Genomic DNA, 26,828 nt, shown 5'->3' with positions numbered 1-26,828 from the left:
CATCTACTCTCTACTCCTCTCCCCATCTACCCCTCTCCCCCCTCTACCCACTCCCCATCTACCCTCTCCCCCCCATCTACCCTCTCCACCCTTCTCCCCCTCTCCCCCATCTACCCTCTTCCCCTCTCTATGTCTCCCTCTCCCTCTATCCTGGCATGAGTCCCAAATAACAACCTTTTCCCTACATAGTGCTCTGGTAAAAGGTAGTGAACTATGAGTGGAATAAGGTGCCATTTGTGACACACCCCTCCTCCCCGTCTCTTCTCTCTAAGTGGACAGGAAAAGATCCAGGCAGCAAGGTCAAAGGTCAAAGCTGAAGCACAGGACAACACAGAGGAGAGGACCCATTCTTTATTTCGATGATAATACCATCAAATAATTATTAAAGGTGGAAGGTGGGTGACTAATGATAAAACATTCATATCAAAGAGGAGAAGGAGGAGGGGTAGAGGAGGAGACGTGGATGGAGGAGAAGGGGGGTAGAGGAGGAGAAGTGGAAGTGAGGAGGAGGGGGTAGAGGAGGAGGGGGGAAGGAGGGGGAGGGGGGAAGGAGATGGGGGGTAGAGGAGGAGGGGGGGAGGAGGAGGAGGGGGGTAGAGGAGGAGGGGGTTGAGGAGGAGAGCTGGAAGTGGGGAGCAGGAGTGGAGGACCTTAAAATGTTGTCCTTGAGTAGCCTTTCAGTGTTAAACCTAATAAATGTCTGGGCCTAACTGCTTACAACATTTGTCGACCTCTTTTTACGTAATGAATTGTATCACCAACACAACTCTCAAATAAGCAACAACATTTAAACACTCAATTGAAATGCGCTAGCTATCTTTATACAGACAGTAGGCTGTGTTTGTACCATTAACATTGAGGTTAACTTTTTAAGGTATAGGGGGCAGTATTTTCATTTTTGGATGAAAAGCGTGCCCAGAGTAAACTGCCTAATACTCAGGCCCAGAGTCAAATATTTGCATATTATTAGTAGATTCGGATAGAAAACACTCTGAAGATTCTAAAACTGTTTGAATGATGTCTGTGAGTATAACAGCACTCATATGGCAGGCAAAAACCTGAGAAAAATCCAACTAGGAAGTGGGAAATCTGAGAATTGTAGTTCTTCTTTTGAATCCCTATCGAAACTACAGTGTCTGTGGGGTCATGTTGCACTTCCTAAGGCTTCCATTGGCTGTCAACAGCCTTTAGAAACTTGTTTCCTCCTTCTCCTGTTACTGGGCAGAGAATAGTAGCTCAGCCAATGAGTGGACTGCCTATGGACAAAGGGCTTGGGTATGTGCGAGCCCGCGAGCGAGCCGTTCCTTCTTTTTCTCCTGGAATGAATACGCTATTGTCCGGTTGGAATATTATCGCCGTTCTATGTTAAAAATACCCTAAGGATTGATTGTAAACAACGTTTGACATGTTTCTACGACCAGTAATGGAACATTTTGACTTTTCGTGTCCTGATTTACACTCGCGCGTTATGCCTTTGGATAGTGATCTGAACGCACGAACAAAACGGAGGTATTTGGACATAAATATGGAGTATTTCGAACAAAACAAACATTTCTTGTGGAAGTAGGAGTCCTCGGAGTGCATTCTGACGAAGATCAGCAAAGGTAAGAGAATATTTATAATACTAATTCTGAGTTTAGTTGACCCCAGAACTTGGCGGGTATCTGAATAGCTTGCTTTGCTGGCGAGCTATGTACTCAGAATATTGAAAAATGTGCTTTCTCCGTAAAGCTATTTTAAAATCTGACACAGCGGTTGTGTTAAGGAAAAGTATATTTATAATTCTTTCAATAACTGTTGTACATTTTATCAACGTTTATGATGAGTATTTTTGTAAATTGATGTGCACATTCACCAGAAGTTTTAATGGGAATACATTTTCTGAACATCACGCGCCAATGTAAAATGGGGTTTTTGGATATAAATATGAACTTTATCGAGCAAAACATGCATGTATTGTGTAACATGAAGTCCTATGAGTGCCATCTGATGAAGATCATCAAAGGTTAGTGAATATTTTAGCTGAATTTTTGGTTTTTGTGATGCATGTCCTTGCTTGGAAAATGTCTGTGTGGTTTTTCTTGTGAAGTTTACGTCCTAACATAATCTAATTTTATGCTTTCGCCGTAAAGCCTTTTTGAAATCGGACAATGTGGTTAGATTAACGAGAAGTTTATCTTTAAAATGGTGTAAAATAGTTGATTGTTTGAGAAAATGAAATTATGAGATTTTTGCTGTTTTGTATTTCGCGCCATGTTATTTCACTGGCTGTTGAATAGTGTGTCCCGCAGGTGGGACGGTGACGTCCTACCTAGCCCAGAGAAGTGGCCACATTGTCCTGTTGTTGATTAGACTACTTTCCACCACGGGACAATTTTTTCTTCAAACGGATGGTCGGGGGTCCAGAAAATAATCATAAATAATTTGTAGACTGCAAATTGACCGCAAGAAGCCCAAACAGATATAATATTTGAGTAAAACCTAATCATTTCTAACTTTGCTTACATTTGTATACAATCACATCTCTCTATTATGCGTGGCAGTGGGGGCTGGTGGGGGGAGGAATAGGAAGATGCGCTCATAGGTAATGACTGGAATGGAATAAAAGGAACGGAGTCAAACATGTGGTTTCCATATGTTTGACGTGTTTGATACCGTTCCATGAATTCCATTCCAGCAATTACAATGAGCCCGTCCTTCTATAGCTCCTGCCACCAGCCACAACTGATGCGTGTGAATACTTGGGAACAGATTTCCAAAATAAATAAAAAATCGCTATGAGCAGATTTCCTGGTGTTTTTACAGCTTTTTATGACCCTCAAAAAGTGAAATAAATAAATAAATATATATATATATATATATATACATATATATATATATATATACATAAATATATATATATATATATATATACATACATATTTTTATATATATATATACACACACAATTTTGGGGGGGCTCAGAAAACATGGGGGGCCAAATAAAACCACCTGCGGGCCACCAGTTGGAGAACCCTAGCCTAGAGGATCTCCAGTGGTAGAGGATTTCCAGTGGTAGAGGTTCTTCAGTGGTAGAGGATCTCCAGGGGTAGAGGTTCTCCAGTAATAGAGTTTCTCCAGTGGTAGAGGATCTCCAGTAGTAGAGAATCTCTAGTGGTAGAGGTTTTCCAGTGGTAGAGGTTCTCCAGTGGTAGAGCTTCTCCAGTGGTAGAGGTTCTTCAACTGGTAGAGGTTCTCCAGTGGTAGAAGATCTCCTGTGGTAGAGGTTCTCCAGTGGTAGAGGTTCTCCAGTGGTAGAGGATCTCCAGTGGTAGAGGATCTCCAGTGGTAGAGATTCTCCAGTGGTAGAGATTCTCCAGTGGTAGAGGTTCTTCAACTGGTAGAGGTTCTCCAGTGGTAGAGGATCTCCAGTGGTAGAGGTTCTCCAGGGGTAGAGGATCTCCAGTGGTAGAGGTTCTCCAGTGGCAGAGGTTCTTCAACTGGTAGAGGTTCTCCACTGGTAGAGGTTCTCCACTGGTAGAGGTTCTCCAGTGGTAGAGGATCTACCCACTGGTACAGGTTCTCCACTGGTAGAGGTTCTCCAGTGGTAGAGGATCTCCAGGGGTAGAGGTTGTCCAGGGGTAGAGAATCTCCACTGGTAGAGAATCTCCAGGGGTAGAGGCTCTCCACTGGTAGAGGTTCTCCATCTGGTAGAGGTTCTCCACTGGTAGAGGTTCTCCACTGGTAGAGATTCTCCAGGGGTAGAGGTTCTCCAGTGGTAGAGGATCTCCAGGGGTAGAGGTTCTCCATCTGGTAGAGGTTCTCCAGTGGTAGAGGTTCTCCAGTGGAAGAGGTTCTCCAGTGGAAGAGGTTCTTCAACTGGTCGAGGTTCTCCAGTGGTAGAGGTTCTCAAGTGGTAGAGGTTCTCCAGTGGTAGAGGTTCTCCAGTGGTAGAGGTTCTCCAGTGGTAGAGGTTCTCCAGTGGAAGAGGTTCTTCAACTGGTCGAGGTTCTCCAGTGGTAGAGGTTCTCCAGTGGTAGAGGTTCTCCAGTGGTAGAGCCACTGTCTGTCTGTCTGTCTGTCTGTCTGTCTGTCTGTCTGTCTGTCTGTCTGTCTGTCTGTCTGTCTGTCTGTGAGAATTAAAGGAATGAGGAGTTAGGAATGAGGAGTTAGCTTAATTTAGGACGGTAGTTTGCTGAATAAATGCTTGAGCCACTTGACTATCTTGAGCGACAGAAGGAGGGGAAGGGAAGGAGTGCATGCGTTTGTGTGTGTGTGTGTGTGTGTGTGTGTGTGTGTGTGTGTGTGTGCACTAATCTGCCGGAGCAGCAGCCGAGAAAGCAGCCTGTCACTTTTCCTTCGGCCAAGAGGATGACAATGGCAGTGTGCAGCATTGCGCACAGACTCCCCTGGCATCCCTGAACCCTGCCCCACAGCCTCTTGACAGGTCATCATTGTAAATAATATATTTTTGACCTGCCTAATCAAATAAAGCTTAAATATAACATAGATTAAAAACAGCACATGTAAACCAACCAGGTGGGAGGCGTTCTGCTAAAATAACTCTATAAAAACAACAGTTCTGTGTTAGTACTATCCAATATGGAGGTCTAAAGACAAATCAAGAGGAAAGGTTTTGGACATGGAAGAGTGAAGAGGCCTGGAGAAAAACATCTGAGCCTACGAATGGATGGATTACTGAAACTTCAAAGGCTCTCTCTCTCTCTCCCTCATTTTCAAATTCTTTGCGGGTCTGTGTAATCTGAGGGAAATATGTGTCTCTAATATGGTCATACATTTGGCAGGAGGTTAGGAAGTGCAGCTCAGTTTCCACCTCATTTTGTGGGCAGTGTGCCCATAGCTTGTCTTCTCTTGAGAGCCAGGTCTGCCTTCGGCGGCCTTTTTCAATAGCAAGGCTATGCTCACTGAAAGTCAAAGCTTTCCTTAAGTTTAGGTCGGTCACAGTGGTCAGGTATTCTGCCACTGTGTACTCTCTGTTTAGGTCCAAATAGCATTCTAGTTTGCTCTGTTTTTTTGTAAATTCTTTCCAATGTGTCAAGTAATTATCTTTTTGTTTTCTCATGATTTGTTTGGGTCTAATTGTGTTGCTTTCTTGGGGCTTTGTGGGGTCTGTTTGTGTTTGTGAACAGAGCCCCAGGACCAGCTTGCCAGGTGATGGTTTTGTTGGAAGGTTTGGGAATCGCTTCCTTTTAGGTGGATGGCGAATTTAACGTCTCTTTTCTGGATTTTGACAGTTAGCGTTTATCGGCCTAATTCTGCTCTTCATGCACTATTTTCTGCTTTACGTTGTACACTGAGGATATTTTTGCAAAATTCTGCATGCAGTCTCAATTTGGTATTTGTCCCATTTGGTGAATTCTTGGTTGGTGAGCGGACCCCAGACCTCACAACCATAAAAGGGCAATGAGGTCTACAACTGATTCAAGTACTTTTAGCCAGATCTTAACTGTGTGTTCCTTTTGATGCCTTGTCTCTCAGATCGTTCACAGCTTTGTGGATGTTAAATGTGGTGCTGATGTGTAGGCTGAGGTAGGTACAGTTTTTTGGTGTGCTCTAGGGCAACGGTGTCTAGGTGGAATTGGTATTTATGGTCCTGGGCAACTGGACCTTTTTTTTGGAACACCATTAATTTTGACTGAATCTGTGCAGAAGATCTTGGTGCTGCTGTAGGCCCTCCTTGGTTGGGGACAGAAGCACCAGAACATTAGCAAACAGTAGACATTTGACTTCAAAGTCTACTAGGGAGAGGCCGGGTGCTGCAGACTGTCCTAGTGCCCTCACCAATTCATTGATTTATACAGTGGAAAGTATTCAGACCTTTTACTCAGACTTTTTTGCAAAAAATTGTAATATCACATTTACATAAGTATTCAGACCCTTTACTCAGTACTTTGCTGAAGCACCTTTGGCAGCGATTACAGCATCGAGTCTTCTTGGGTATGACGCCACAAGCTTGCCACACCTGTATTTGGAGAGTTTCTCCCATTCTTCTCTGCAGATTCTCTCACGTTCTGTCAGGTTGGATGGGAAGCGTTGCTGCACAGCTATTTTCAGGTCTCTCCGGAGATGTTCGATCGGATGTTTAGGGTGTTTTTGTTTGGATAGGTTACTCAAATCCTTTCTCAAGTTTTTGCATTCTTCATCAAACTTTTTGCCAATGTTGTTTTTATTAGGTTGTCTTAGGTTGTCTAATTAAAATGATTACATTTGATAGGGAAGCTGATAGGTCAAAAACACCACATTACCAAAAATATGTGGACACCTGCTCGTCAAACATCTAATTCCAAAATCATGGACAATAATATGGAGTTGGTCCCCCCTTTGCTGCTATAACACTCTTCTGGAAAGGCTTTCTACTAGATGTTGGAACACTTTTGTGGGGACTTGCTTCCATTTAGTCACAAGAGCATTAGTGAGGTCGGGCACAGATGTTGGGCGATTAGGCCTGGCTCGCAGTCGGCATTCCAATTCATCCCAAAGGTGTTAGATCGTGTTGAGCTCAGGGATCTGTACAAACCAGTCAAGTTATTCCACAGAGATCTCGACAAACCATTTCTGTATGGACCTCGCTTTGATCACCGGTGCATTGTCATGTTGAAATAGGAAAGTGCCTTCCCAAAACTTTTGCCACAATGTTGGAAGCACAGCGTTGTTTAGAATGTCATTGTATGCTGTAGCATTAAGATTACCCTTCACTGGAACTAAAGGGGCCTAACACGAACCATGAAAAACAGCCCCAGACTATTAGTCCTCCTCCACCAAACTTTACAGTTGGCACTATGCATTTTGGCAGGTAGCGTTCGCCTGGAATCCGCCGAATCCAGATTAGTTTGTCGGACTACCAGATGGAGAAGCATGATCTGGGGAGGCCATATAGGGTATGGCTAGTGTTGGTGTGGCTAGTGTGTGTGGGGGGGAGGGGTGTTACTGTTTGGGGTGATGTGGTTTGTGTGTAGGTCCTCTCTGCATGTGTCCTCTGGGTGCAGGACCGTGTGGAGGTCTCGCCAGTCTGGGAGGGGTGTCCGTTGCTCCTGTGTGAGGTGGGAACTGCTGCCTTGTAGAGATGGACCTGGTCATAAAGGCTGTCCATGTCCAGGGTGGAGTGATGGGCCACAGTCACGGGAAATGCTTGCATTCACCGCTGTATGGTAGTAGGGGGAAAGTGTTTTCGTGGTAGCAGGGTGGAGATAAACACTTTTGCATTGGCGAAAGTGGAAGAAGCTTTTTCAATCACTCCCTTGAGTGCTGTGATCTCTCTCTCTCTCTCTCTCTCTCTCTCTCTCTCTCTCTCTCTCAGAAAACACAAAACAAACTGTCTACTTTGAAAACTCAATCATATTTCTTTGAAAGCATTTTTTTTTTGTTTTCCCAAAGCTGTACATTTCCAAGGTCTTGCCTCAAGGAGAATGCCAGTCTGTGAGTGCTGCTAGGCTGCTAAGCTATCTTCCACAAGGACCTAGGGGGAAAAAAACATGTTAGCCTTCACTTCAGAAAAATATCACACGTCATGGCATGACATGGTTTCATTGGAAGTGGAGAGGCCCGCGTTTTAATGCAGACACACCTGGTTTGTTGGAACTGGCAAAGGCCACAACCTGTACAACCCAAGAAAAGAGATATGAATGTGCATGTGTGTGTGTGTGTGTGTGTGTGTGTGTGTGTGTGTGTGTGTGTGTGTGTGTGTGTGTGTAAATGCTCTAGCGGGACTTGAAGAGATCAAACTGCTAACATATCTGAACCGACTACAGATAGCACCTAGCTGGTTAACATATCTGAACCGACTACAGATAGCACCTAGCTGGTTAACATATCTGAACCGACTACAGATAGCACCTAGCTGGTTAACATATCTGAACCGACTACAGATAGCACCTAGCTGGTTAACATATCTGAACCGACTACAGATAGCACCTAGCTGGTTAACATATCTGAACCGACTACAGATAGCACCTAGCTGGTTAACATATCTGAACCGACTACAGATAGCACCTAGCTGGTTAACATATCTGAACCGACTACAGATAGCACCTAGCTGGTTAAGAAAACAGAACCGACTACAGATAGCACCTAGCTGGTTAACATATCTGAACCGACTACAGATGTCTTATCTGGTGCTCCCTCTCTCTGTACCAGACACGAGCTTAGAAACAGCTGTTTTCTGGATGGTCAATAAGCAATATGTTAGAAATAGATATAAACATCACAGCCCTCCAAACCCCCTAGCCCTGGCACTGCCCTCAGAAACCCCCTAGCCCTGGCACTGCCCTCAGAAACCCCCTAGCCCTGTCACTGCCCTCAGAAACCCCCTAGCCCTGGCACTGCCCTCCAAATCCCCTAGCCCTGGCACTGCCCTCCAAACCCCCTAGCCCTGTCACTGCCCTCAGAAACCCCCTAGCCCTGGCACTGCCCTCTAAACCCCCTAGCCCTGGCACTGCCCTCCAAATCCCCTAGCCCTGGCACTGCCCTCCAAACCCCCTAGCCCTGGCACTGCCCTCCAAACCCCCTAGCCCTGGCACTGCCCTCCAAACCCCCTAGCCCTGGCACTGTCCTCCAAACCCCTAGCCCTGGCACTGTCCTCCAAACCCCTAGCCCTGGCACTGCCCTCCAAACCCCTAGCCCTGGCACTGCCCTCCAAACCCCCTAGCCCTGGCACTGCCCTCTAAACCCCCTAGCCCTGGCACTGCCCTCCAAACCCCCTAGCCCTGGCACTGCCCTCCAAACCCCCTAGCCCTGGCACTGCCCTCCAAACCCCTAGCCCTGGCACTGCCCTCCAAACCCCCTAGCCCTGGCACTGCCCTCTAAACCCCCTAGCCCTGGCACTGCTCTCCAAACCCCCTAGTCCTGGCACTGCTCTCCAAACCCCCTAGCCCTGGCACTGCCCTCCAAACCCCCTAGCCCTGGCACTGCCCTCTAAACCCCCTAGCCCTGGCACTGTCCTCTAAACCCCCTAGCCCTGGCACTGCCCTCCAAACCCCCTAGCCCTGGCACTGCCCTCTGAAACACACAGGCTAGTAAAATCAGTGATGAAGATTTGTCACTGAAGTAACACATCTAAAAACGTTGGTTGAGCTGTTGACTTGCGGGAAATTAAAACATCCGTATTTGACGCTATTTACAATTGTCATAAATATACAATACACAAGAAATCCATTGACACAATTGGATTACCGTCTTTGAATATCGTCTTTGATTGTTTTCTGTCTTTTCATAAATGGTTGGTAGTGTAGGCTATACAGGCCCTTGGCCCTCGTTGTGATTTTACACATTAGACCAATATACCAACCTCCTTGCCACGCCCGGTGAAAATCAATCTAGACATTTAATTCCTACGACTTGCTGTCTTTCCAACGGCAAAGCAAGGCAAGCCCTTAACCAAAACGCTGTGTGACGCCATTGGGTGAGTCATCGCCGGCGGCATTGTGACTGTTGATGTTCTGATTGAAGGAATGCATGTTGTCGTCGGTGTTCAGTGACGATGGGCTTCACAGTAAAACACAGGGCCCATTCTGTCTCACCATCACTGGCTCTTTCAACTGAGACAACAACAAAATGGGGGACACTGAGTGTCTCTGTGCTCCCAGTGCTTACATTCCTTCAGCCTTGTGAAATGTGTGACAGAAAGCCTTAATTTAAATGCTGTGTGTGTGTGTGTGTGTGTTTGAACTAGTAGAGGGGTGTGTGTGTGTGTGTGTGTGTGTGTGTGTGTGTGTGTGTGTGTGTGTGTGTGTGTGTGTGTGTGTGTGTGTGTGTGTGTGTGTGTGTGTGTGTGTGTGTGTGTGTATATATGCATGCCTGTCCATGCATGCATAGCCTGTGTGTGTATTGTGGGGTGACGATGAGTGAGTGAGTAAAGTAAAGCCCTCCAACCAGGAACAATGTCCTCTATTTAAGTGTAAAGACACCGGTCAGTGTGAAAACAGAGCTGTGCTGTTTAACTGTGAGAAGTAGCATAGCCATGTTCTCTGCTTCCCCCCTCCACTCTGGACCGCTCTATTGACAGAGACAACATACCAAATGGCCACCATATTCCCTACAAAGTACACTACTTCCCTACGGGCCCTGGTCAAAAGTAGTGCACTATATAGGGAATAGGGTGCCATTTAAGACACGCCCAGAAACTCATGGCTTCAATACCAATAGCCAGGTGGAAGATTTCATTGTTTGTCTCCATCAAACAGGTTAGCTCTAGTTCAACAACTCCTGTCATATAGGCTAACAGTTGTGTGCTGTAAATACCCAACAGCTCCGCGTGACGCAGTGCTAGAGGCGTCACTACAGACCCTGGTTCAATCCCGGGCTGTATCACAACCGACCGTGATCTGGAGTCCCATAGGGCGGTGCACAATTGGCTCAGTGTCGTCCGGGTTAGGGGAGGGTTTGGCCGGGTATAGGCAGTCATTGTAAAATAAGAATTTGTTCTTAACTGGCTTGCCTAGATAAATAAATAAAAATGTCCTTCATACTTAATTTAACCTTTAGTTATACAGGTTATTCTCATTGAGATCAAATCTATGTTGTGAGAAAGACATATATACAACCTAGTACTCCACCTTAGCACCATGGGTAATAGAACAGAACTTCAACTTTTAATTTGGCATCACTGTACAAGAATGAAAAAGGATCACAGAAACAAACAAGATGTTAAAATGGATAACCAGTAAGTTACTGATAGTACCTACCCAAAACACAAAGTGTCCACGATGTTAAAATGGTTAACCAGTAAGTTACTGATAGTACCCACCCAAAACACAAAGGGTTCCATGATGTTAAAATGGATAACCAGTAAGTTACTGATAGTACCCACCCAAAACACAAAGGGTTCCATGATGTTAAAATGGATAACCAGTAAGTTACTGATAGTACCCACCCAAAACACAAAGGGTTCCATGGTGTTAAAATGGATAACCAGTAAGTTACTGATAGTACCCACCCAAAACACAAAGGGTTCCATGATGTTAAAATGGATAACCAGTAAGTTACTGATAGTACCCACCCAAAACACAAAGGGTTCCATGGTGTTAAAATGGATAACCAGTAAGTTACTGATAGTACCCACCCAAAACACAAAGGGTTCCATGATGTTAAAATGGATAACCAGTAAGTTACTGATAGTACCCACCCAAAACACAAAGGGTTCCATGATGTTAAAATGGATAACCAGTAAGTTACTGATAGTACCCACCCAAAACACAAAGGGTTCCATGATGTTAAACTGGATAACCAGTAAGTTACTGATAGTACCTACCCAAAACACAAAGGGTTCCATGATGTTAAAATGGATAACCAGTAAGTTACTGATAGTACCTACCCAAAACACAAAGTGTTCCATGATGTTAAAATGGATAACCAGTAAGTTACTGATAGTACCCACCCAAAACACAAAGGGTTCCATGGTGTTAAAATGGATAACCAGTAAGTTACTGATAGTACCCACCCAAAACACAAAAGGTTCCATGATGTTAAAATGGATAACCAGTAAGTTACTGATAGTACCCACCCAAAACACAAAGGGTTCCATGATGTTAAAATGGATAACCAGTAAGTTACTGATAGTACCCACCCAAAACACAAAGGGTTCCATGGTGTTAAAATGGATAACCAGTAAGTTACTGATAGTACCCACCCAAAACACAAAGGGTTCCATGATGTTAAAATGAATAACCAGTAAGTTACTGATAGTACCCACCCAAAACACAAAGGGTTCCATGATGTTAAAATGGATAACCAGTAAGTTACTGATAGTACCCACCCAAAACACAAAGGGTTCCATGATGTTCCTCCTCTCTTCTCCAGACCATTTCCGGAGACCTTCTCCCCTTCCTCACCTCGCTCATCAACTCATCCTTGACCGCTGGCTACGTCCCTTCCGTCTTCAAGAGAGCGAGAGTTGCACCCCTTCTGAAAAAACCTACACTCGATCCCTCCGATGTCAACAACTACAGACCAGTATCCCTTCTTTCTTTTCTCTCCAAAACTCTTGAACGTGCCGTCCTTGGCCAGCTCTCCTGCTATCTCTCTCAGAATGACCTTCTTGATCCTAATCAGTCAGGTTTCAAGACTGGGCATTCAACTGAGACTGCTCTTCTCTGTGTCACGGAGGCTCTCCGCACTGCTAAAGCTAACTCTCTCTCCTCTGCTCTCATCCTTCTAGACCTATCTGCTGCCTTTGATACTGTGAACCATCAGATCCTCCTCTCCACCCTCTCCGAGTTGGGCATCTCCGGCGTGGCCCACGCTTGGATTGCGTCCTACCTGACAGGTCGCTCCTACCAGGTGGCGTGGCGAGAATCTGTCTCCGCACCATGCGCTCTCACCACTGGTGTCCCCCAGGGCTCTGTTCTAGGCCCTCTCCTATTCTCGCTATACACCAAGTCACTTGGCTCTGTCATATCCTCACATGGTCTCTCCTATCATTGCTATGCAGACGACACACAATTAATCTTCTCCTTTCCCCCTTCTGATAACCAGGCGGCGAATCGCATCTCTGCATGTCTGTCAGACATATCAGTGTGGATGACGGATCACCAGCTCAAGCTGAACCTCGGCAAGACGGAGCTGCTCTTCCTCCCGGGGAAGGACTGCCCGTTCCATGATCTCGCCATCACGGTTGACAACTCCCTTGTGTCCTCCTCCCAGAGTGCTAAGAACCTTGGCGTGATCCTGGACAACACCCTGTCGTTCTCCACTAACATCAAGGCGGTGACCCGATCCTGTAGGTTCATGCTCTACAACATTCGCAGAGTACGACCCTGCCTCACACAGGAAGCGGCGCAGGTCCTAATCCAGGCACTTGTCATCTCCCGTCTGGATTACTGCAACTCGCTGTTGGCTGGGCTCCCTGCCTGTGCCATTAAACCCCTACAACTCATCCAGAACGCCGCAGCCCGTCTGGTGTTCAACCTTCCCAAGTTCTCTCACGTCACCCCGCTCCTCCGCTCTCTCCACTGGCTTCCAGTTGAAGCTCGCATCCGCTACAAGACCATGGTGATTGCCTACGGAGCTGTGAAGGGAACGGCACCTCCATACCTTCAGGCTCTGATCAGGCCCTACACCCAAACAAGGGCACTGCGTTCATCCACCACTGGCCTGCTGGCCCCCCTACCTCTGAGGAAGCACAGTTCCCGCTCAGCCCAGTCAAAACTGTTCGCTGCTCTGGCACCCCAATGGTGGAACAAGCTCCCTCACGACGCCAGGACAGCGGAGTCGATCACCACCTTCTGGAGACACCTGAAACCCCACCTCTTTAAGGAATACCTAGGATAGGATAAAGTAATCCTTCTAACCCCCCCCTTAAAAGATTTAGATGCACTAGTGTAAAGGGGTTGTTCCACTGGATATCATAAGGTGAATGCACCATTTTGTAAGTCGCTCTGAATAAGAGCGTCTGCTAAATGACTTAAATGTAAATGTAAATGTTAAAATGGATAACCAGTAAGTTACTGATAGTACCTACCCAAAACACAAAGGGTTCCATGATGTTAAAATGGATAACCAGTAAGTTACTGATAGTACCTACCCAAAACACAAAGGGTTCCATGATGTTAAAATGGATAACCAGTAAGTTACTGATAGTACCCACCCAAAACACAAAGGGTTCCATGATGTTAAAATGGATAACCAGTAAGTTACTGATAGTACCCACCCAAAACACAAAGGGTTCCATGATGTTAAAATGGATAACCAGTAAGTTACTGATAGTACCCACCCAAAACACAAAGGGTTCCATGATGTTAAAATGGATAACCAGTAAGTTACTGATAGTACCCACCCAAAACACAAAGGGTTCCATGATGTTAAATCGGCTAACCATTGAAACCATTCAGGGTAATAAAGTTGTCCCAGTGGTGTTGTGTTAATGTAGCTGAACTAATGATAGCCTCACCCAGAGTCACCTTGCCTGCATCCCAAATTGCCATTTAGTGCATTTCATTTGATCAGGGTCTAAAGGGGAGTAGTGCACTATATATGGAAAAGGGTGCCATTTGGGATGTACATCCTTACATAGCAGGCACCCTTTCATGTTGAACACAACAGGAAACAATCATCATCGCCCTGGAAACAATATCAGACCTGATATTGGTTATTATCAGAACTCTTTCATCTACTATAGGCTACCGGATATAGTTTTTTTTTTGTTCATTATCAATGTGATGCTCTGGTTCATTTACCACTATGTAAACTCCTCAATGTATACTTTATTTATTTAACCTTTATTTAACTAGGTAAGTCAGTTAAGAACAAATTCTTATTTACAATGACAGCCTTGGAACAGTGGGTTAACTGCCTTGTTCAGGGACAGAACGACAGATTTTTACTTTGTCAACTCAGGGATTCGATCTAGCAACCTTTCGGGTTACTGGCTCAACGCTCCAACCACTAGGCTACCTGCCACATATGGACAGATAATGATTGGATAACTCAGTGTGTTGTTACTTGATTCATTTAAAACTAAGCCTAGCTTTACAATTGTAAAAACGGGCCATTCACTTGGCTACCTGCACTAGTATTAAACATAGAGCTCCTAGACCTAAACAATGTTTCTTACATCAGGCTCAGAATCACACACAACTACCCTCTTGCTACCCAAACCCACCTCCTCTCACCTAGATCACAACACACACACACACCACACACACACACACACACACACACACACACACACACACACACACACACACACACACACACACACACACACACACACACACACACACACACACACACACACACACACACACACACACACACACACACACACACACACACACACACACACACGCACTTCTCCCCTTCACCAAAAATTACCATTCACAGACGTCAAAGAGCACCTCCATCCACTGACTGCAGTGCTGGAGAATGAAGCATCTCACTACACTGCTACTGTTGAGGCACTGCTTCTCACTGTGGGCAGAGCAGCTCGGGCTAAAAGCTGCTCTCAGTTAAGAATATTAGTGATGGAGGATTATCTGTAGAGAGAATGATGAGATCAGATAATATAGGATAACATGATTATAATGACTCCTAAAAACACAATCCATTAGGACGTTACACAAAGACACAACAATAACAGAGGAGAATAACACAGCTCTAACAACTAGCCACTTCTTACAGATACTATGTGGAAGTTTAGTTGCTAGACTAGGTCTAATTGTTTCCGTCAAATGTTGGCTTGAGTGCTGACTGTATTCAGAGCTTTGTGCTTCAACAAGCTATAGCATTTGTGAAACTGGTAAAATGTGACTACATGGTCACAGTCCGGAGCCCTGGTTTCATATTGTATAAAGATGTGGGATGATTCATGAAAACAAGAGAAACCAGAGACTGTGGAAATGCTTCATCCACATTTCTGATCAGTGGGAGAGAGAGAGAGAACGTCCTCTGTCAGATTGAAGTGTCAACAGTAGTTCAGTAGCCCTACTTCTACAATGCACACTGTCTGGAAGTCCAGACCAAATGCTAACTAATGCTGTTCTTTTTCAGCCAATATCCATCCCGCCTTTGTGCCTAGTCTGCCTATACAAGTACACTAACCATGAACATTTTGAAAGGTATTGAATAAGCTAAGGTAAAAAATAAAAAATGCCTTCGAAGGAATATCGATTAGAAAAGACAGAAAAAAACATCAACGTTTTAGCCTACAGTAGAAACAAAGTAAACCACACAATGCTTCCATCATGCCTTGTAAAACAAGTCTGTCTGTGCACCATTTGAGAACCAGCTCAGTTTCAACAGAGCGTCTCATCTCAGGAGAGACCTCCAAGGCAGTTGAATCAGAATGTTGTTTTCTTCTAAAGAGACATTCTATAGAATTCCAGCATAGAACTTTAGATACACCTTTTGGACCCATACAAAAGGTATGCCTACCAAGAACCATAAAGTGTTCTTTAGCTTGTCCTTGTAGGTCAGAAAACACTTTGTAGTTCCAGGAGGAACAATTTTTTCACCAAACAAAATAACCCCCAAAAGAACCCTTTTATTTTGCCTTTATTTAGGGCTAACCAGGAAGCCTAAGTCATCGAGAACATATATTTTACAATACAGACTTCAACCTTATAAAATCTTTTTTTTTTTAAGTGTGTAAAGTCTATACCTTTGTTGCTTTCTAGTGCTTCAGTGCAGCACCACCGACTGATAATCCCGACTCCCTCCCAAACCTTGCTCATACCCTATAAGACAACCCCACCGCAGGTTATATACAACCATCAAAGCATATGTAGGTTAGGCTCCAACGCTCCAGCTGAAGTGGGAACTACCACACAGTCCTGTGTGCTGATGCAGACAGAGAGGTCTGCATCCAAATGGCACACTATTCCCTTTATAGTGCACTACTTTAGACCAGGGTCAGTAGGACTCTGGCACCCTATTCCCTTTATAGTGCACTACTTTAGACCAGGGTCCTGAGAGTGTTTGTACTGTGTGTATATGTGTATTCATCGTTACCCCATGACACACACAAACACACAGACACACACATGTACACACACACACACAGATAGTTCAAACCCCTTATCATGTCACAAGGTTCACCTGAGAGCACTGCAATTATGAATCAACTCTGAACCGAAGGGTCTATGGAAGAACTCTGTCATGTTCAGACCATTATAATGATAAACACCTTCATGATGAATTAGGGTCACGTAGAGGTGGTACTACTGTATTACTACATGATGTATTAGGGTCATAGAGAGGTGGTACTACTGTATTACTACATGATGTATTAGGGTCATAGAGAGGTGGTACTACTATATTACCACATGATGTATTAGGGTCATGGAGAGGTGGTACTACTGTATTACTACATGATGTATTAGGGTCATAGAGAGGTGGTACTACTATATTACCACATGATGTATTAGGGTCATAGAGAGGTGGTACTACTGTATTACTACATGATGTATTAGGGTCATGGAGAGGTGGTACTACTATATTACTACATGATGTATTAGGGTCATAGAGAGGTGGTACTACTATATTACCACATGATGTATTAGGGTCATAGAGAGGTGGTACTACTATATTACTACATGATGTATTAGGGTCATGGAGAGGTGGTACTACTATATTACTACATGATGTATTAGGGTCATGGAGAGGTGGTACTACTATATTACCACATGATGTATTAGGGTCATAGAGAGGTGGTACTACTATATTACCACATGATGTATTAGGGTCATGGAGAGGTGGTACTACTATATTACTACATGATGTATTAGGGTCACGGAGAGGTGGTACTACTATATTACTACATGATGTATTAGGGTCATGGAGAGGTGGTACTACTATATTACCACATGATGTATTAGGGTCATAGAGAGGTGGTACTACTATATTACTACATGATGTATTAGGGTCATGGAGAGGTGGTACTACTATATTACTACATGATGTATTAGGGTCATGGAGAGGTGGTACTACTATATTACTACATGATGTATTAGGGTCATATAGAGGTGGTACAACTAAATTACTACATTATGTATTAGGGTCATAGAGAGGTGGTACTACTATATTACCACATGATGTATTAGGGTCATAGAGAGGTGGTACTACTATATTACTACATGATGTATTAGGGTCATGGAGAGGTGGTACTACTATATTACTACATGATGTATTAGGGTCACGGAGAGGTGGTACTACTATATTACTACATGATGTATTAGGGTCATGGAGAGGTGGTACTACTATATTACTACATGATGTATTAGGGTCATGGAGAGGTGGTATTACTATATTACCACATGATGTATTAAGGTCATGGAGAGGTGGTACTACTATATTACTACATGATGTATTAGGGTCATTTTTTAAATTTACTTCATTTAGCAGACACTCTTATCCAGAGTGACTTACAAATTGGTGCATTCACCTTATGATATCCAGTGGAACAACCACTTTACAATAGTACATTTATATCTTTTTTTTTGGGGGGGGGGGGGTTAGAAGGATTACTTTATCCTATCCCAGGTATTCCTTAAAGAGGTCATGGAGAGATGGTACTACTATATTACTACATGATGTATTAGGGTCATGGAGAGATGGTACTACTATATTACTACATGATGTATTAGGGCCATGGAGAGGTGGTACTACTATATTACTACATGATGTATTAGGGTCATGGAGAGGTGGTACTACTCTATTACTACATGATGTATTAGGGTCATGGAGAGGTGGTACTACTGGAGAGATATTACTACATGATGTATTAGGGTCATGGAGAGGAGGTCCTACTATACATGATGTATTAGGGTCACGGAGAGGTGGTACTACTATATTACTACATGATGTATTAGGGTCATAGAGAGGCGGTACTACTGTATTACTACATGATGTATTAGGGCCATGGAGAGTTGGTACTACTATATTACTACATGATGTATTAGGGTCATAGAGAGGTGGTACTACTATATTACTACACCATGTATTAGGGTCATGGAGAGGTGGTACTACTATATTACTACATGATGTATTAGGGTCATGGAGAGGTGGTATTACTATATTACTACATGATGTATTAAGGTCATGGAGAGGTGGTACTACTATATTACTACATTATGTATTAGGGTCATTTTTTTAATTTACTTCATTTAGCAGACACTCTTATCCAGAGTGACTTACAAATTGGTGCATTCACCTTATGATATCCAGTGGAACAACCACTTTACAATAGTACATTTATATATTTTTTTTTGGGGGGGGGGGTTAGAAGGATTACTTTATCCTATCCCAGGTATTCCTTAAAGAGGTCATGGAGAGATGCTACTACTGGAGAGATATTACTACATGATGTATTAGGGTCATGGAGAGGAGGTCCTACTATACATTTTTACATTTAAATTTTTGTCATTTAGCAGACGCTCTTATCCAGAGCGACTTACAGTAGTGAATGCATACATTTCATATAATTATTTTCCTGTGCTGGCCCCCCCCTAATACATGATGTATTAGGGTCATAGAGAGGTGGTACTACTATATTACTACATGATGTATTAGGGTCATGGAGAGGTGGTACTACTATATTACTACATGATGTATTAGGGTCATAGAGAGATGGTACTACTATATTACTACATGATGTATTAGGGTCATAGAGAGGAGATCCTACTATACATGATGTATTAGGGTCATGGAGAGGTGGTACTACATGATGTATTAGGGTCATGGAGAGGTGGTACTACTATATTACTACATCATGTATTAGGGTCATGGAGAGGTGGTACTACTATATTACTACATGATGTATTAGGGTCATAGAGAGATGGTACTACTATATTACTACATGATGTATTAGGGTCATAGAGAGGAGGTCCTACTATACATGATGTATTAGGGTCATGGAGAGGTGGTACTACATGATGTATTAGGGTCATGGAGAGGTGGTACTACTATATTACTACATTATGTATTAGGGTCATGGAGAGGTGGTACTACTATACATGATGTATTAGGGTCATGGAGAGGTGGTACTACTATATTACTACATGATGTATTAGGGTCATAGAGAGATGGTACTACTATATTACTACATGATGTATTAGGGTCATGGAGAGGTGGTACTACTATATTACTACATGATGTATTAGGGTCATAGAGAGGTGGTACTACTATATTACTACATTATGTATTAGGGTCATGGAGAGGTGGTACTACTATATTACTACATTATGTATTAGGGTCATGGAGAGGTGGTACTACTATATTACTAGTCTATGCTGTGAGCAAGCCCCCTATGGGCCCTGGTCAAAAGTACACTCCTAGAAAAAAAACATTTTCAAAAGGGGTTCTTCGACTATCCCCATAGAATAACCCTTTTTGGTTCCAGGTACAATCCCTTTGGGTCCCATGTAGAACCCTCTGTGAAAAGGGTTTTACATGGAACCCAAAAGAGTTCTCCTTGGAACCAAAAAGGGATCTTCAAAGGGTTCTCCTATGGGGACAGCCGAAAGAACGCTTTTAGGTTCTAGATAGCACCTTTATTTTTCCAAGGGTGTAGTGCACTACATAGGTAATAGGGTTTCATTAGGGACGCACTTTTGTTTTCAGTTTCCAGAAGGCATTCCATGTTTATAGTATAAGCACTTAAGGATTGTTTAATTACAGAGCAGCAGCTTTGAGGTTAAAACGACCGCACTGTTGCTTCATGAAATAGTGAAGGCATAGAAATGATTGGCCAAGTCAAATCATTTAAAAAATATATTTTCCACTAGTGAAACCACCGAAAGTAGAGAGCCACAAACCATTTTTTTTTTAAAACAACACTTTTGAAAATAGGACACACGGAGACATAATTGTATAAACCTCTTGTCTCTCGATATGGGTCATTGTTGTTCATTATTAGAAACAGTTTTTATGCTTCAGAATGCAATGCCACTCCTAGCAGGCAAGCAGCAAAGGTTGATGGACTTAAACTGTATCTAAATAGCTATGATAAAATGTGAATGATTCCCCAATGAATCAGAATGCTAAACAAACACACACACACTGATCTACTGGGTGTCTATTGGGTTCAGTGAAAACACAAATCAATCGCTCTTCCTAAGTGTTTAAGTGCACCTTGGGGGGAAACACTTGTGAGAAGGAACCTAAAAGTAGCAGCCTAGGCTCCCACACCAATGCCTCGAAAAACAAAAAAATAAATGATAGGTTATCCACTTACAACAGGGTGACGTTATCAAGACACAGTTTGTTTTTTTTAAGAATGAAAGTGTAGTGATAGCCTCCATAAATGTTTCCCTGCTGTACATTCAGCCTCAGACTGAGAGAAAGCATTTTGCCATTCGGTCAATAGACAGAATATAGATATCCCCCCAACTGGAAGGTTTCAAACAGTCTCCATGGAGAACTGGTACGTGAGTAAAATATTAAAACATATCCCTGGTAACATTACAACACACTTTTACCATTGAATAAATTATACCCCAGAGTTATTTTTCTGTAAATCAAACCGTATAGATAGCCAAACTGTAGCGAGATAATTACGCGACATTGTAACATTGCGGTATGATGTTACAGAGCGGTGATGAACGGAATACGATGTATTCTCATTTTGTGATACAATGTTACTAAATTGGGTGGTTTGAAAAGGATCTCGCTCTTACGCAAGCCAATGTAGCAGCTGTAAACCTACATGAAATAAATACCTACTGGCTCCCACCAGCCTGTCATAATGTGGAATCGGATCAGCAAGTCAGAGGTAACCGTGTAACAACACTGGGTAACATCAACCAGTAGACTTTATTCAATAAAACCCATCTATATGTTCTACGTAGAACAGAAAATATGCAATAAGTCTACAGACCCAGCCAATCCAACATTATATAACTTATGGTTACTGTGATCTAATAAACTATTAAACAACAACAAAACCTCCGATCATTTGCAAGGCAGGCCCTGAAAAGTAGCATACCAATGTAATAATGTTGACATTACACAGTTATCGCTATAGCCAGCCCTTCAGTAACTTCACCTTGCTGATCTCTCTGCACGTTCCTTGCAAGTGATGCCAATAGCTATAACACATTAACTAGCCAATTCACCCACGAAACCAGTGCTTGACTTGGACTAAAATAGATTCCGGTACTCAGTTTGGGTGCCGGTACTGTTTATATTTAGGTGCAGGAGATCCACAATACTTTTGAGATGATATTCTATAAGAGGAACAGGAACACAAGCAGTAAAACATTTGAGGTGTCAGTACTCAAGCTCCGGTAAGCTCCTGCCCAAGTCAAGCACTGCACGAAACCCATTACATTGGGTCAAATAAAGAAAGTCAATGAATGTTATTAGCTAGCGAATAACATATCTACTTGCAATGCACCTGTTTTTAGTCCCGTTTGAAAGCCAGGAAACGACCAGCAGTGACTTGACTAACACCAGCAGCTGCAAGGGGGCAAAACAAGTCTGAAATAGAAGCTAGCTAAGTAGCAGGCAGAAGGCTCGCTAACGCTGAGGACCCACCTCAGACAACGCTGGATAGCTAGCCAGATCTCTGGTCATGACTTTGGCAACTTTACCATTCTCTAGCTAATGGCACGAAGTAGCTCGCTACACTGATACACTTACCCGATCCATGCACCGAATTCACATAGCTAATTTAGCTAGTTTGGCGAGCTAAATGGTGTGTGTGTGTGTGTGTGTGTGTGTGTGTGTGTATATATATATATATATATATATATATATATATATATATATATATAGCAAACGCAATCGTGTGTTGCCCGTACCCTCATATTTGTATCCACAGAGGGAAGGCGAATAATTTTCACTCTCTCCATCTCCTTGAATATTCTTCTTATCCTGAAATTGAACACTTTCACTGACCGAGCCGGCAGACTCGATCAGTAGATCCAAGAATCGAATGTCACATAGAAGACAAGAGAAGAGATTTAAAAAATATAAAAACCCTTATATCGGGAACTGACCTTTTAATCTGCGCATATATTATATTGCTTGAAATCCTCTTGTTTGTAGCGGGATTGAAAAGATCACTACGGGAACAGACCGGTTCGGGAGTGAGACACTCCTTCTCGGGACGTCTCCGACCAAAAAACAAAGGTGTCAGTTCTACTTGCGTTCGGCTGTTGCCTTTTTCCTTCGACCTCGAGTTGAAGTGACAGTCTCCACACGAAGCTTGTGTCGGGTCCACCACCTTTTTGGAAAGCAACAGCCCCAACCTACTAAAAAACGCGCCACTGGTATTTGATTACAAGTCCTACTTGGCTTCTCTGCGATGGTATGTGGGCTACTGCTGGGCTGGAAATCAAGTTAACAAAAAAAAACTAAGCATATGAAGCCAGGGGCAATCACATGACGAGCTAGGTGGCAAAAACAACCTTCCGGATCAACTAGAGAGGTATAATTACACCCATTTAGCCTGCTCTCTCCCCCTCTCTCTCTCTCCCCGATGAGCACACAAAGTGTCTGCTAGCTAGGTGTTTGAGCTGTGTCTGAGAAGAGAGCCCTGTAGGAATGAATCCTCTTCCCCGGTCTGAAGAGGGAGGGAGGGAGGGAGGGAGAGAGAGAGAGAGAGAGAGAGAGGGAGGGAGGGAGAGAGAGGGGGAGAGAGAGAGAGGGGGGGAGAGAGAGAGAGGGAGGGAGAGGGAGGGAGGGGGAGAGAGGGAGGGAGGCAGCGCCTCGAATTACTCCGCCCCCACATTCTCTCTTCATTTATTTCCAACGTTCTCTAATTCAGTGTATATGGTGTCAATTTCACGCCATATGTATTGAATTCAAAATAAAATAAATCGTGAACATGAAAAATAAAGTTGAGAATGTAAACATTATATTTTCGAGGACGGGTGAAGTAATGGATGTTCAAATCAAAAACCAAACAATTGAAAGCAAAATGTATAGAATTGTAAACAAAAAATAAGACATCAAAAGAAAAACCCAAATAATTGTAAGCAAATCATTTTAAAGCGAGAGCAAAACTCTATGACAAATGATGCCAAAAAAAATATTTTAAAACGAATGCAAAAATTGTTTTTGGTTAAACTGTCCCAGCAACCAATCCTTGAATCCATAGAGTTTTGCTCTCTCTTTAAAATGATTTGCTTACAATTATTTGGGTTTTTCTTTTGATGTCTTATTTTTTGTTTTACAATTCTATACATTTTGCTTTCAATTGTTTGGTTTTTGATTTCAACATCCATTGAAAATATAATGTTTACATTCTCAACTAAATGTATTTTGTTTTGAATTCAATACATATTGCGTGAAATTGTCCACATACAGGTAGCCTATTGGAAAATAATTATTGAGAAATATGCATATAATTCCAGAAAGCTACCACAGTGACACACACACACACACACACACACCATGAACATGATTAGCCTAGAATAGCCTAAAACAAAATAGAATAGAATAGAATTGAATAGACCAGGCATAGCATCTGCAAATCTGTGTACACGACCAAATAGACTTAGATTTGATCTGCTGTCTATTTGTTTTGGTGCTGTGATTTGTTTCTTGCCAGCTAGGCTGTGTTATTAATGTGTAGTCAGTGGACATTGATTAGCACATGTGAGGACTATACAATAAAAATTCTGATTTTCTGGTGTCTGATGGGAATTCTTTGAGAGTGTCAAGAACTCCGTATGTGGTTCAAAGTTATACAATGTAATCTGTAATAATTTGGCATGTTCTCTGAACTAGATTTTCATAGTGTGACGCCATACCGTACAGCTGGGTGCTGCCTGTAGTTTGACATAGGCTACTGGGTCTGCTATACCATAGCGATACACTGTGGCAATACATTTTCTTATTCTAGATTACCATTATAATGTAATGTAATTGAAGATAGAGCCTGTATATTTTTTACATTCTGGTTACAGTATCGGTCATATACAATCAGGGGCCGTTCTGTTCATATCATCTAGGTCAGGGATGGCCAACTGACGGGCTGCATGCCCGCTTTTGTAGGCCGGTAGACCAACACATAATTAAAAAAAAAAAAAAAAAACATTTTAAATGCCCACGAGCCACTGTGGTTGCGCATGATGAGTTTAATTTTTTTTGCGGCCCCCATCGAAGTTACCCATCCGTGATCTAGGTATAGGGATATTTTCTGAGGTTATTCTAAATGTTAATTTACATGAAAGGCACTGTCTGGGACTGGGAAAGAGATATGTAGAGAAGATAGTATAATAACTAGAGCAAGAGAATAATAAAATGGCAGGTCTTTCAGTATGACACTGTGAACGTCGGGGTCAATCCATCTGAGTGTGTCTAATGACAAGTGACCAGGGAGACTCCCAGAGAGTATTCCAGTTTGCCAGGCTTCAAATCCTATTTGCTTATTTGGGTATTTTTAAGCTGCAGGTATTAAGGAAAAAACAATGTTTGTGTCCCAAATAGCACCATATTCCCTATGTAGTGCACTACTTTTGACCAGGGCCCATATGGCTCTGGTCAAAAGTAGTGCCCTATTTGGAAAATGACTTCTATTCTGTTATTCCCAATAGGGAAAATGACTTCTATTCTGTCATTCCCAATAGGGAAAATGACTTCTATTCTGTCATTCCCAATAGGGAAAAGGACTTCTACTCTGTCATTCCCTATAGGGAGAAGCACTTCTATTTTGTTATTCCCAATAGGGAGAAGGGGGCTTATAACACTGTATTGGAAGAAATGTTACAAACATGATGACTTCTTGGATGGAAGCTATTCTAAGCATGTAGTGAAGTTATCAATTCTAACTATATGACTATATAACATGTACATACTCAGACAGAGCTATAGGTTCAGTATATTAGGACAGAAATAGGCCATGGACATCTGATAATTTGTCTTAATTGTCCCAAATCTCTTGTGTAGCAGATTATAGCCACATGGTGTACATTAAGGCTACATTTAATATCTGATCGTTACCCCTGATGTAACTTATTGTGTTTGAGGGGTTCTGCTACAAATGATAATGTATCACAAATATATGTACAGTGTGTTTTCCACTACAAAGCATTATTAACCCAATCAGTAGTTAAATAGCCTCCCCAGGACATCTCAGTTAAGATGCTGTCCCCCTTATTAATATTTCATCATGACCTCATAAAAATGGAACACAAAACACTAAAGGGAGGTGGGGAACTGGGAGCACAGAGAGGAGCAGGGAGAGAGGGGGAATGGAGGGAGCAGGGGGAGAAAGAGGGTGGAGTGGAGTAGAGACAGAGAGAGAGAGTGAGAGAGAGAGGGAGAGATAGAGACAGAGAGAAAGAGGGAGAGGGAGAGCGAGGGAGGTGGTTATAAGGGAAGCAATCTGTGCCCAGAATGACATGATGTAGTTTTCCATGTGTAGGCAGAAGTCACATGGGCTACGGTGGTCACAGTGGCTAATGGTTCATCAATATGCATAGAAAGCTGACAGATTACAGTGGCAGGCAGGCAAGTTATTGGATAGAAGACTGTACAGTGCATAATGAAAGTTTTCAGACCCCTTTACTTTTCCCACATTTTGTTATGTTACAGCCTTATTAAAAAATGTATTAAATAAATATTTTTTCTCATCAATCTACCCGTAATGACAAAGCGAAAACAGGTTCCCAGCGAGGGCAGGATAAGCAGGTCTGGAGCGGAATCCAAGGAAGCCATAGAGCAGGGGTCCAGGGCAGAGAAGCAGGACTGATGAGACGAGGGACTGGGGATAGGGACCAGAGTCAGAGCAGATGGAACTGTAGTGGAGAGAAAAGCAGCGTCAGGCTAGGGAAAACAGGCACAACAGGATAGCAAGCTCTATACAGGAACAAACGGCTTGAAACATAGACTGACTGAGCAGAGATTACGATCTGGCAGCGTGGAAGTGCCAGGGCTGAGTATTGTTAGAGGTCTTGATTATGGAACAGGTTGCAGCTGGTGGGGATCTGCTCTGTCTCCAGCACACCTGTCTCCGCTCACACAATCACATACACCCACACACAGAGAGAGAGGGAGAGAGCACTGGGGGAGTGGCAGCAGGTTAGGGAGACACAGGATGAGAAGTAGAGGGCCTGGCAGGGGCAGATGTAACAGACAGTGCATGTCAGAGCAAAAACCAGGTTGAAGGAATTGTCCATAGAGCTCAAGGACAGGATTGTGTTGAGTCACAGATCTGGGGAAGGGTACAAAAACATTTCTGCAACATTGAAGGAGCTCCAGAGTTCCTCTGTGGAGATAGAAGAATCTTACAGAAGGACAACACAGGAGTGGCTTCAGGACAAGTCTCTGTATGTCCTTGAGTGTCTCAACCAGAGCCCGGACTTGAACCCGATTCAAACATCTATTGAGAGACCTGAAGATAGCTGTGCAGCAACACTCCCCATCCAACCTGACAGAGCTTGAGATGATCT

General features: G+C 43.1%; 1 protein-coding gene across 2 annotated transcripts in view; it reads right to left on the bottom strand.

Moving 5' to 3' along the window:
• The window catches only part of dag1 (dystroglycan 1), a 71,472-nt gene extending 48,479 nt beyond the window's left edge, over nt 1–22,993 (bottom strand). The window contains exon 1 of one of the 2 annotated variants that reach the window (XM_014168312.2): nt 22,428–22,993. The gene's annotated coding sequence lies outside the window, so the exon portion shown is untranslated. Of the gene's footprint in view, nt 1–22,229; nt 22,347–22,427 lie in introns of those variants that run through there. The other variant, XM_014168313.2, reaches the window with a different exon arrangement.
• Nucleotides 22,994–26,828: the final 3,835 nt, after the last annotated feature.

This window comes from Salmo salar, chromosome ssa22 (assembly GCF_905237065.1).
Source record: "Salmo salar chromosome ssa22, Ssal_v3.1, whole genome shotgun sequence".
Taxonomy (NCBI): domain Eukaryota; kingdom Metazoa; phylum Chordata; class Actinopteri; order Salmoniformes; family Salmonidae; genus Salmo; species Salmo salar.
Note: the sequence above shows the minus strand (reverse complement) of the source record. Positions and strands in the feature narration are given on the sequence as shown.